Source organism: Aedes aegypti, chromosome 3 (genome assembly GCF_002204515.2).
Source record: "Aedes aegypti strain LVP_AGWG chromosome 3, AaegL5.0 Primary Assembly, whole genome shotgun sequence".
Lineage (NCBI taxonomy): Eukaryota > Metazoa > Arthropoda > Insecta > Diptera > Culicidae > Aedes > Aedes aegypti.
Window position 1 is genome coordinate 226,020,077 of NC_035109.1, and position 13,607 is coordinate 226,033,683.

Here is a 13,607-nt window from a genome sequence, read left to right on the forward strand (position 1 = left end):
TAGTGTTTGTCATAACGAACTCAATCATGGAATGCGAAAAAAAATTGTTCAAAAATATTCTTGACACGTGTATTTTTTTTTCGTTTCCTCATTTTTATTATTCTCTCATAAAAATTGCAACGCTGTTTCAAATTCAATATCCCATACTTTTTACTATACAGAGATCAAGCAGTTTAATTTGAAACATTAAAATTTACAACCGTTTATATACAAAGTCAGGCTCATTGGGCATTCCGCATTTCGGTGATTTTTCGATATGCAGAACTTGATTGCACTTCTCGTCGATTCAATAGATCCGTCAACCTTGTTTTACGTCCAGAAGACCTGTATAGCTATACCATCTACCAGCGCTACGGCAACACACACGAGCTGGGAACAACTTTTATAGTGATGGGTGATATGCAGAGGCGCGTGATCTGAATCTTTGTATATAAACGGTTGTAAATTTTAATGTTTCAAATTAAACTGCTTGATCTCTGTATAGTAAAAAGTATGGGATATTGAATTTGAAACAGCGTTGCAATTTTTATGAGAGAATAATAAAAATGAGGAAACGAAAAAAAATACACGTGTCAAGAATATTTTTGAACAATTTTTTTTCGCATTCCATGATTGAGTTCGTTATGACAAACACTAAGAAGAAAAATAGTTAAAAGCCTTCAAGAAGACAAACTTAGAAGCTCAGAAGTTCTATTTAGTCACGCAATTGCTTTTTCTGTTAGTTTTAAAAGTTTTTCGCTCCAAATATGTCATTTAACTCTGCACTCGAAATCTTGTTGTGATGAGAAATGCGCCCAGCATAAAACATTTCACCAAGCCAATTCGTCAATTCAGAACACAAACAACGAAACAAGAGCAGCAAACTGACGGCAAAAAAAACTTTAAAACCCCGCTCCGAATCGAAACAAACACTGTCCATCACGACAAATCCATTTAGTCAGCAGAATCGTGAACCTTATCTTTCTTTGACCTAGTTCGTTCTGCCATGGGGACCTGCCACATCATGCCATCACATCGTCCAAAAGTCCAAAAAGCTCAACGGTCGGTTTGGTCCTCAGATGGATCTCTGTGCCTTCTTGCTCCGGAGACCAGTTTCGATCCCGGCCATTTCGGGTGGTGAGTGTCAGCTCAGCGAGCGCAACTTCGTAAACACCAATAAATTTACAGCTTTGTAAATACATCCAACAGCATAAGCTTTGAATCACTTCGCTGCTATGCTTTTAGAGGACGTCCATCCAACAGCTTGAACCTCGACTGGGAGAAAAAACAGCAAGAGGTTTTGCTGACGGCGACGATGAAGATTTTCACTTGAGGAGAACGCTTTTTTACCCACCATTTAGAAACAACCATAAAGTGAACCCACAATCCGAGTGAATGCACACATTCCAGGCGAGTTATGGCGTGATCTGTCCGGTACAGGGACCTTTTTCTTGTACCGCAAGGATTTTCGAAGATTCCGAACGCAATCATAAGCGGAACGAACATATGCATACGTTAAATCCGTCGTAGGTGCCTCTCTCTACTCCACACATGCCATTGTCGCTCCAAACAAGCGTGGAGTGAAATATCATAAATAAGCATACACTCGGAGTGAAATATTGCGACAAATGAAAGCTAACGTCAGTAATCAGGAAAAGTAGAAAGAGGAAGCGCTTTTCCCAGTGAAATGTTTATCCCACCAGGATTGAGTTCGGGCTTCTCTATGTAAGGGTATGCGAAATGTATATTTTTCGTGACGATGCGAAACGGAATTTTTAACACTGACCACAAATTGAAAATATTTTATGGAAAATAGACTAAATATGTAATAGGTTTAAGTTGTCCAATTTTGTTTTATTTGGTTCACGGAAGTAAGGGTTACAGATGTGTATGCATAACTTATTCTGTCTTCAAATGTTGCTATCTTATTCGATCTACGATCTACATTTTTGACAGTAATATATTTTTTTGCAATTTATCATCATTATGCTAATTTGTCATGAAACGGCCTACTTCCCGGCATTGAACTATGTAGTGTCGTTAGAATCATTACGCAACTGAGTTATCTCTGCATTCTGAACTCTTTTTAGTTACGTAATAGTAGTTTACGCCAAAAAGTTGCAGAATGGTGATTTTTACAGCACGAGTCGTAAATTTACCCCACGAGGCTTGCCGAGTAGGATAATTACGACGAGTGCTGTAAAAATCGAGTTCTGCAACGAGTTACGTACAACATTTTTTGCAATTACGTAGAAGACCATTCGAGGGTACCGTAATCCGGGGTATCATTGATCAGCGGGGTAAGATTGATCGGAATGACTCATCTCGTACAAAGTTCGTATCATCATTTGTACATGGAACATTTCCAAATTACGGACGATGTTTTTTTTTCTAACATTCAAAAGCTAATGTAAGTGAGGCTCTATGTTTGGTCTAACTACAGCTGAAGACAGTTAGTAACCGAAATATGAAACACTTTTAATAGATTACGCTTGAAAGCATTATTATGCGTGTCAATGTCATGAACTTCAAAAGATGTAGTCTAATGGTCACATTTAAATGCTTTTTTTAAACTCTATTTGAATTTAGAAAGCTAGGGTCTCCAGGATTTGATTCAAAAATCTCTGGCTTTTTTATTCTCATGTCCGGATTTATAAGCAAGACTTTTTAACTAATTTAGTTATTTTTGTATTATTTTTTTATTCTAACATGAATACTTGTCGTTTCATTTATGTCAAAATGATTTGGGACACGGTGGTGCATTCATCAAATTGAACGGAAATGGATTGAAATTAGTACCGTCAAACGGGGCTTCTTTTGACATTATTTCCACATTCTTCAACTTTGAGAATTTATAGCTGTAAGAATAATTGATAATAGGTTTCGATAATTTTTGCATATATCAGCCATTCCATGAAAAACCGATCTAGTGGTTCACCAAATTCCGTGAAAATTTGCTATTTTGTTCCTCATCCAAAATAAGGATACACGTGTTTTTGGATTTTTTGATTAGAGTGACCATTTCCGGAATAGGGTGACCAAAAAATCGCGATGTTGCTTAATTTTTATTTAAAAAAAAATATAACTATTGAACCGATTTCCAATCTTTTTGGGCGAAATGAAAGCTAAAGATTTTAAATTTTTAGGAAAAATGTGAAACTTTACAAACAATATTTTTTACATGAAAAAAATCCATAATTTCCGATATTGATGAATCAATATCACGGTTTTGGTAAACAAATTTACGGAGAATATGAAAACCTTAGATTATTTGGTTTAGAAATTACGAATAATGACACCCTATATAACTTCAAAATATTTCTTCAAAAAAAATGATAAAATAAGTTTAAGCTGACATTTGATGGATGCATAAGTATTTAAGATTTGGTTTGATTTTATTTTATTTTTTAGGAAGTTGATATTTTAGGAAATTTTGTTTTGTTTTGTCTGTTTTCAAAAAAGTTTTGATAATTTTTATTCAATTTGACAAAACAAAAGAAAATTGAAACCTCTAATTTTGGCTCATTGGATTCCGTGGTAATCCGCGAAATTCTATGTAATGTCGCAGAATTTTACGCAATTATTCGTAATATTATTCGCATACCCTTACCCAACAGTCATTCCGAAGCCCGCTGCTGTTTTGCTCCGGAAGCGGTTTCGCGATTCATTTACCACCGAATGGCATGCGGAAAGCACATTTCTGTCGCCTTCGTACTCCTCGGTGCGGATGTAATATGCGGTTGCTGAAATGTGGGCAGATTGGCGACAATTTGATTGTCACGAGGCTTGTGGATTTGGAATTTCGGAATGGATGATCTACTTACCGGAAAATTTCCTGGCAATCTCGTGTAAGCACCCAGGCCTTCTTGTCAGGTCGAATTCAACACGTTATGATTTATGGAGCAACTGTTAATGACATGGATCGAACAACTTCATCTCATCACGACACCCTTCCGAGACGGGATTCTCAATCTCAAACCTTGGGAAACCCATGTGGATTATCTAAAAACGGTTCATGAGTCTCCTTTGGTCATAAATGCAGTTTTATTCATCATGACCGGCTCTTCAGCAAATGTCCTATCTCTGCTCTCACTGAAAAAGTGGAAACATTGACCTATAAAAATGCCTACGGTCAAACCCGGAGCCCGGTCGAGAACCTCCATTCGATTTGGTTCGAGATTACACTCATCAATCACCCGAGAAGAGGAGACCACTCTTATCAAGTTGTTTTTCACAGCTCTGTGATTCCATATAGAATAAACAGAAACTCATTTCCTGTGAGAGCAACCATTCATTACAACATCGGGACCTATTGCTACGTATATGCTCGGACTTGGACGCACAACATGATGATGATGATGGTGATGGTGCTTGTGAAAGTCCATGAGCTACGTCGCAGACCAATGACATACACGATGGGTGTTATAGTGAAGTTGTCGAAGAAAATCGTTTAGACGGAGGCGGGGCAGCAGGGAAAAAGTAGGAGCACTACTCTATAAATATAGAGATCTGTAATGACCCAAATGACATGTGTGTTATGACAGGAGTCGAGGTGGGTAGTTGCGCTCTCTATTGAGTCGAGTGTCTGTTTTATAGAAACTGTGTGTCGTTGTTCGCAGATTCCTAGCCATATTCCAATGGAGGCACAGAGTGGATGATACGATGTGAACTCCATTCATGGTTTTCTGGGCCGGCTTTTCAGAGTCATTTCGAAATGTTTGATATTCAAAGCTTTCATTTAGCTTTTCGCTAATGCTTTTCTGTGCGAAATATCTGATCATTTAATGTGACCAGATATTTACGCTTAATTTTCTCTCTTCTGGCGTAATTCTGAAGTTACTGGAACCGATTCAGTTCTATGAACTCTCCCATACCCAGACAACCAAAACGTACTTATAATGAAATCGCCTGAAGGCTTTGTACACTGAGAAACACGAGTAGTCACAGAATTACTAAATTTTAGTAATTTATGACTATTTTCTATCTGCCCCTCTTTCATGCTGCAGTGAATTTTATTCCTATTTGTCGATTCGCTTGGGTTGAAGCATCGCTAAGCTGAACAAGTTGGTGTAAAATTTACTAATCAAATTGTAAATTTGATTACGTTTCTCTAATGGATCCAATAAATGTTAATCTAAATATTTTAAATTGGAATGCTCGTTCTCCGAATGGTAAAGAGGACGAGCTGTTTAATTTTCTAACAGCTAATAACGTTCATATAGTACTTATTACTGAAACCTATTTAAAACATGAATCCAAACTAAAAAAAAGATCCTAACTTTTTTGTTTATCGTTATGATCAACTTGATGGGGCATGTGGGGGAGTTGCAATCATCATTCATAGGAGTATAAAACATCAACTGTTTTCGTCATTTGAAACTAAAATTTTTGAAACTTTATGTGTTTCTGTTGAAACAAAGCTTGGTAAATATACTTTCATAGCAGCCTATTTGCCTTTTCAATGCTCTAGACAGCAAGTTAATTTGCTCCAAACTGAATTGCGAAAATTGACTTAATAGACAGAAATTTATTTAATGATTGCTCTTCAGAATATTTCTTAATTCAATACCCTGATAGCCCTACATGGTTTTTCTTCTTCTAGAAACCCATCTACGATTGATTTGGTCTTAACTGGCTCTAGTCATCTTTGTAGTCAACTAATCACTCATGCTGATTTTGATTCTGATAATGTCCCTGTTACATTTCAAATATCCTATGAAGCGATTCTCAAACCTATCGGCTCCACTTTCAATTATTTTCGAGCCGACTGGAATATATATATATATATATATATATATATATATATATATATATATATATATATATATATAAAACATATATTGACACTAATCTTGATGCTAACATTTCTTTAGAAACTAAACTTGATATTGACAATGCTCTTGAAACTTTAACAAATTCCATTGTTGAAGCCCGGAGCATTGCAATTCCAAAATGTGAAGTAAAATTTGAATCCGTGATTATAGACGATGATCTTAAACTCTTGATCCGTCTAAAAACGTGAGAAGAAGGCAATTTCATCGCACTCGCGATCCTGCTATGAAAATTATATGGCAGGATTTGCAGAAACAAATCAAAAAACGTTTTTCACAATTAAGAAACAAACATTTTGAAAATAATATTTCTCAATTGGACCCTGGCTCTAAGCCCTTTTGGAAATTATCTTAAATTTTGAAAAAAAAAAAAACTCAGAAGCCAGCATTGTAAGAGGAAAACAAATTATTACTAACTAATTGCGACAAAGATCAAAAACTTGCTATGCAGTTTGAAAGCACGCACAATTTTTACTTAGGACTTACAAGCCCAATTGAAAATCAAGTTACTCAGGACTTCGAAAATATTCTCAATCAAGAGAACGTTTTCAAACATTCCTGGAATACTTTTTTTTTTTTTTTCTATCTTTATTAACGAGATTTTAAGCCCTGGGCTAGTTCATCTCGGGACCAACGGCTTTACTTCCCTTCCGAAGGAAGTCGTCACTAATTTTTGTTTGTGACTATCTCGGGGATGGGATTCGATCCCAGGTCCTCGGCGTGAGAGGCGTGTGTTCTAACCACTACACCAGGCCCGTCCCCGTCCTGGAATACTGATTTGGAAGAAATGAGAACTATTATTAAAAAAATCAAAAATATGAAAGCTCCTGGTGATGATGGAAACCAGAGAAGAAACTCCTTAGGATTTTACTGATCTATTTTTAGTGGATATTCATAGCACTGTATGGAATCCGGATCTATTTTCAAATGCACCCTTGGAAGAATTCCAGTTTCCATATTTGAATGAATTCTGAGGAATGAAATTCTAGGGAAGTTACAGGATATTCTCCGGAAGAAACTAATGCGAAAATTACCATAAAATAAATTGTGTTATATTTAATACCTGTAGGAAATCAAAACATGAAACTTCAAGAACTTTTGGGTTAATTTTGGAAATTTCTATATATATTTTTAAGGAACTTAAAAAAAAATACAAAAAATTAATCCAAGGAAAACATCTATATTAAACTCTCAAAGAATCCGTAATGGAACCTTGGAGAAATTTTTTGAAAAAATTCTTGATTACATTTCGATGCGATACCTGGTGTTATTCCTAGAATAGTTTGAGAAAGAATTCTTGGAAAAATATACAGGGGAAATTACTAAGCATTCATTCCTAACTCTTAAGAATTGAAAAAAAACCCTCCAAGAATCCCAGTTAGCGTGTCTGTAGAATTTGATGGTATGGTATCTTGAAACTAACCAACGCAAATTATAGGAAAAAATCCTTTACAACTCTTGAAACTGATCCTGGTATGGTGTAAATTCTGTTCTATTATCAGAAAGAAGATGAAATTTTCTGGAAGCAATTCAAAAATAGTTCTTAGAGGAGATGTCACAGGTAAATCATACCATGTTTTTTTTTTATTAATTACAGGTTACATTTTATCAAGAAATTTCAGGAAGAAAAACTAAGAAAATTCATTATTGAAGGGCTTTATGCAGTCATCGAAGGAATAAACACGAATATGTTATAAGGATCAATTGTTTGAAGAATATCTTGAAGGATTACTTAAGTTCTTCATAAACGACAAAAATTTGAAGAAATAATGGTTGAAAAAATAGTGTTCTATTTGGGAGATGTTCGGAGCTGTCTAAAAACTTCATGCAATATAGGTCTTTGGATCTACATGCCTAATTCGTGACATTGTGATGAATATTGATATAGTACGTGCTCTTAGTAATTCGACGAAGAAAGCTAAATGAAGCCATCAAATACAAAAAGACTGCGTTGGAAAAATTGCTTGAAGACAATCGGGGTCATCCAAGAGCGTTATAAAGTTTAGAATTGACTACATATCTAGAAAAAATTGAAGAATTGAACTACGAGTTTAGATGAATCATCAAAAGTTCTAAGACATTCAAGAACTTTCGAAAGATTTGACTTAAAGTTTTTAAAACTAAAATAACTTTTAGTTTGATAAGCAGTACACGTCCAGTAGACCTACATTATTCAGCGGAATGATTGTTTGAGTACAATGGGCTCTCTTCGTTTAGTTACATGAAGGATAATCCATTTACCTATGTTAGAAGCTAAGGGTCTAGGTCATGGCTAAAAACTATCATGAGACCACTAGTTATGCTTGTAGATCCAAAAGCAAATTTTCTATGGAGTCCTTGGAGGACCTAAATTATCTGTATGAATCAACTCAATACTTTTGTTTAAGGTGATGATGAATCGAAGCCAAACCTCAAATTTTTAAGAGCACGGATCTGGAGAACCAAACATCCGTTTAAGCTGAAAACTTAATCGATTGGTCATTCGCTGGTTGTGACCAATCGATAAAGTTTTCAGCTTAAACCAATGTTTGGTTCTCCAGATCCGTGCTCTTGAAAATTTGAGGTTTGGCTTCGATTCATCTTCACCTTAATTCAATGAAGGGTTAATCGTCTATCACATTACACTGAGGCAAAAATACTTAGGTTTTCCATAAATCAAGACTTATGAATCAGCCAAATTATGGTTTCATTGCACGCTTAAACATTTCGAAAATGGGATCATAAGTTTCATAAGTGAGAGCTTTGAATTCTTTAACAACAATTACTTGAAATATTTATCATAGCAATCGCTAGAAGAACTACTCCGCTTTCGATGTTGGCTACAAGTTAATCGAAAACAGATCACATGTTATCAAAACATGTCATTTTTTGTGCACGCCTGAAATAAAAGGCGAACAACATTATCGATTGATAATACGCTTTGAGTTAATACCATTGCGTTTATTACCGAATTTCATTGATTGACTTATGAAATTCATTACTGAAATTCTTCACCAAAATCATAAGTAAAACTTACAAATTTCAACAATAATCGTTGTGGCGCCAAATCATAATTATTCCTTAAGAAATTATTAAGTTTTTTGCCTCAGAGTAGTTAAACCCTTTTAAACGAATTTTGGGCCTTCCTTACATAAGTGGTTAGAGTCCGCGAGTACAAAGCAATGGGTACAAGGCAATGCTGAAAGTGTCTGGGTTCGATTCCTGGTCGGTCCAGGATCTTTTCGTAATGGAAATTTTCTTGACTTCCATGGGCATAGAGTATCATCGTACCTGCCACACGATATACGAATGCAAAAATGGTAATTTAGGAAAAAAAGCTCTCAGTTAATAACTGTGGAAGTGCTCATTGAACACTAAACTGAGAAGCAGGCTCTGTCCCAGTGAGGACGTTAATGCCAAGAAGAAAAAGAAAATCGACTGCTCACGCTTGTAGATTTTTTGACCTATATTCCATGCTGCCCATAGAGGACTTAAAAAATCGGAACTTACTAATATATTATTCCGTTTACTTACAACAGACAAAACCTCGTTTTACGAACCAAACTCTTTTATATTTACGAACTGATTCAATATACGAAATCCAGATCTAGTTCGAAAACTGAGGTTACAGTGTATCTTGCAGCAATGCACTAGGAAATTACAAAAGTTTGTATAGGAAAATAAACTTCAAAGTTTTAGCGACATTATCTCAATTTTTACTTTATTATTTGGTAAAGGCATCCTTTTATAGGCAGCTTAGCTAATTCTAGTTAATTCTAGTAATTAATGAATATACGACGATCTTCATAGCAAAGGCGAGTAACTGACTCTGAGAAAGATTGCAAGGGGATGTCATATTATGCGTATCTGACAAAAGACAAGCAATAATGACGGAATATCGGCGAAACAATTTAATGAATAACAACTTATGAGAGTTTTTAGAATCCAGTTGAAAAATAAAGCTATGGAGTAACGACCGAATGGGCCAGTACTAAAACAAAACGTATAATCGATTTTCCCATCACACTGCTCGCTCAGTTGTGAACCACAAACAACTCCTTTTCTATACATAAGCCTGTCCTTTGCACTTTTCCCAAGAAAAAAAAACGAATTACTCAACAATTTTCTTATCAAAATTCCCTTCTCATAGGTAACCGCACTCGGGACCTGTCTGCCGGGTCGAATGGAAAAGAAAAATGACTGGCATATCCTCCCTCACTGTTGCCGCCCTCCTCACCACATATCCCAGTGCTTCCTGTACGCAAAGGGTGAAATATGAGCTGAAATAAATGTCAATCATATTTCTTTACACCTCATTTCGTGCCGTCATCGACGGGCGGAAAATGGTTTGCCGGCTGGACCCATTTTCAGTGGTTGTTGCCCCTCCTTTGACATGAGCTCCCGACCAGCATCACATAATAAGAATTTAACACATTTCCATCAACAGCTGTTAAAAGTTACAATATTAGTTATTACCAACTGTTATTTGTTGTAAAATAGCTTTGTTTGAAAATTGTTATTTTTTGTAACATATTAAAAAAAACCAACATATGTTATATTTTCAACATGACTTTTTTATGTTTGTTGAAAATCACATCCATAATTATTAACAGTAACATAATTTGCAATGATTTTGTTATTTTGGACCATCCTTCGAATTCTACATTAATTCAGGATATTATAAGCACCCTATCCAAATCGCTGTAGCAAACTCTCGAGCTTACTTACGTAATAGATACACATTTACTAATTTTTGCATTGGTTTAAGTCCAAAAAATCATAACTCGTAGATTTTAACTCAGATTTTGGGTTAATTATGTTTTCCGTGTACCTTCCTAAATGTCAGATAGAAGCAACCCCGGTGTTATGAACAACAACCCCGGTGGTTTTTTTTTTGTCGATGAAGTGAACTTCAAATATCATTAAAGATTTTAAGGATAAGGTTTCAACTAATTTTGTTGATTAAAGTTGATTTATAGATTAGTTGTTGATTCATTGGTGCAAAAAATATTAGAATTTTTGTTATTTTAACTTTTAACGATACATTTGAGCTGATGATACTACAAAATCATATAAGAGAAATACATTTTGTGATAATATTGTATCTTCCATCTGGTCGGGTTGAACATAGTGTGGCACCAGCCGGGAGGTGAACTAAACTCCCCCACATAGCTAGACAAAAGTAGATAGAAACACGTCGATCGACCTGGCTAAATGCCAATAGAAAAAGGTAAACGAAGGCCAAATATTTTCGCCTGTCAGTGCCAGGCAATCAGACCCTGCTCAGACGACTGCCTGTAGACTAGAGGGAAGTTCGTTACGCTATGCTAGACAGCTCGGTAAACTCCCGCGAACGATTTTTTGGCTTTCACGGATAAGTAATTTCAGTGACGGGAAGGATCCATATCAGCCTAGAAGAGCAATTGCGTGCTGCTATCAATAAGCGGTGCATATTAATTTCAACGAATCTATAATATTGGAAAAGTTTTGCCTTGCTTTGTTGGAATCGTGAAGCAGGTGCTGACTGGCGGATCGAACCTCCAACGGCAAATAACTCAGACCCCAATTTAAAACTGGAAATGGTCGTCTTTACGATTATTTGAATTGTTTATTTTAAAGCTTTGGCCCCCGGACCAGAAGTGAGCTGTAGGGCAAGAGGCGGTCAGCAGCCAAAGCAGAATCGAATCAAGGAAGTGTATACTTATCCGGTCTTTTGCTGTGTCCACATCGTTACTTTTATTGGATTTCGTTCTCGTACGATGCAATCTACTTCGGCAGTACAATTTGGGAGAATGGAATTGAATTAAATTTTATTTTTATTGCGACGCAGTGACCCACTTCGCTCCGTATCCAAAATCCAAGTTTGAAATCAAAGTCTGGAAAAAATGGCCATGTCGAATCCATGCCCGACAAAAGTTCCCCACCATCCGGGGAGGTCGGAAGAGCGAAAGCAACCGCAGAGAATTAAGACACACCATAAAATAAATGATCAGGAAAAACGAATGGAGTTTTCATAATCGATTGGCGATATTCCCATATCTTATTCATCTTTCCCATTTCAACTGATCATCTACACTACACTGCCGTTATATGCATTATTGTCCTATGCTACTTTTTGTTGATAATCCATTCCAAACCTCTAACAAAACCTTTTTTTTATGGATTTCGATTGCATTTGGTCCACTCAGGCTGCTTTGAAGCACACCGTTCAGTTATTTGGTTCACTCCTAATGAACTATTTCTTGGGAAATAACAATCATTCAATGGTTCATATTTTTAAGATAGATTACCAGCATTCTTCGCCATCAGTAACGTGAATTCTTCACAAAAAATAAAATTGTGTTGCGTCGAGACATGGTAGATCAAATATACTCAAAAATGTGTTCAGTCTGAATCCTAAAGTGGGCAAATTTGTCCCCCTTATTCTTGACATTAATGTCCTCACTGGGAACGAGCCTGCTTCTCAGCTTAGTGTTCTTATGAGTACAGTAGAGTGTCCATCCCGGGACATCCCGGGACAAGAAATCCCGGGATTTGACAAATTTCGGAATTTCCAGTTTCCCGGGATTTTATGTCTGATATCCCGGGAATCACGGGATTCCCGAAATGTACGTAGAATTTGATGAAAATCACTAAATTTCCATGAAAAACAATGACATTTTTCCTCACTATCAACCTTATGTGTTAAAATAGAGAAGCATAATGAAAATGAGAATAAACGAGAAATTATTCTCATGAAAAGATCCATTTACCAAGTAAGAAACACATATTTTAATTTGTCTAGTTGCAAAGTTTTAATGCTTTTCTTTGCAACATTAGCCATTTTTATAAGCCTATGCTGGGATAATAAATTTGAAAGTACACCTTAACTGCCACAAATCGCAAGTCGATACCATCTGTAAAAAGTAGACATTGAGAAAATTGACTGAGTAGTTTTCAATCTCGTTTTCCATACAAATTATAAAAAAAAATCCAGGAGATTGGAACATGTTTCGATTCCAAAGAAACTTTTATAATTTTAGTTTTCACTCCGTTACCTTTCCAATAAAAATACCGATTCATTTTGGTGTTACACTATGCGAAAATCTGCAGTGGGACTGACATGCGTTTATCGTTAGTGCAGCTGAAAGATCATTAGAAGATATAATGAAAACTGATATCAACTCAATTTTGACCAAAATGCAGATACCACTGACTTGCGATTCACGGTAGTGAACTTCAGTCAATAATTTTCAGTAATGAACTCTTAGCATTTTTTTTTATTTTTCTCTGATCTGTGATCGTTTCTTTTGTTCTTAAGTTTTTATGGCTTTTCAAATGTTTGAAGCAAATTGCTTTTAATTAATATTGTGACTTAAGTTTTTATCATACTTCCATTCACAAGTCTTATAGAGAATTTGAAAAAAAAACATAGCAAATCCGTAATTAGTCAAGCAAAGTTTTGATTTTTGTTAGGTTTCTTCATCAGAATATCTGAAATGTGATTTTCTATAATTAACATATTATTTTGAAAAGCTACATTAGGGTAGGTGTACCAGTTATGGCCATAGTGGTTCCTTATTTCGCCATACGTGATAACTTAAATGTATTCACATTTTGAAAAGTTTTGTGTGTTCTAGCAGTAAGATATAGGATATATCTTGATGTTAAAACATTCAAAAAGATTAAAAATGTGAAAGTCATCGAAATTTAACATATGGCCAAATAGGGAACCACTATGGCCATAACTGGTACACTTTCCCTATCTGTTTATTTCATTGAAAAATCAATGTATTGTTAAATTTGAACTTTCATGTCAACCGATATGCTAATTTTATT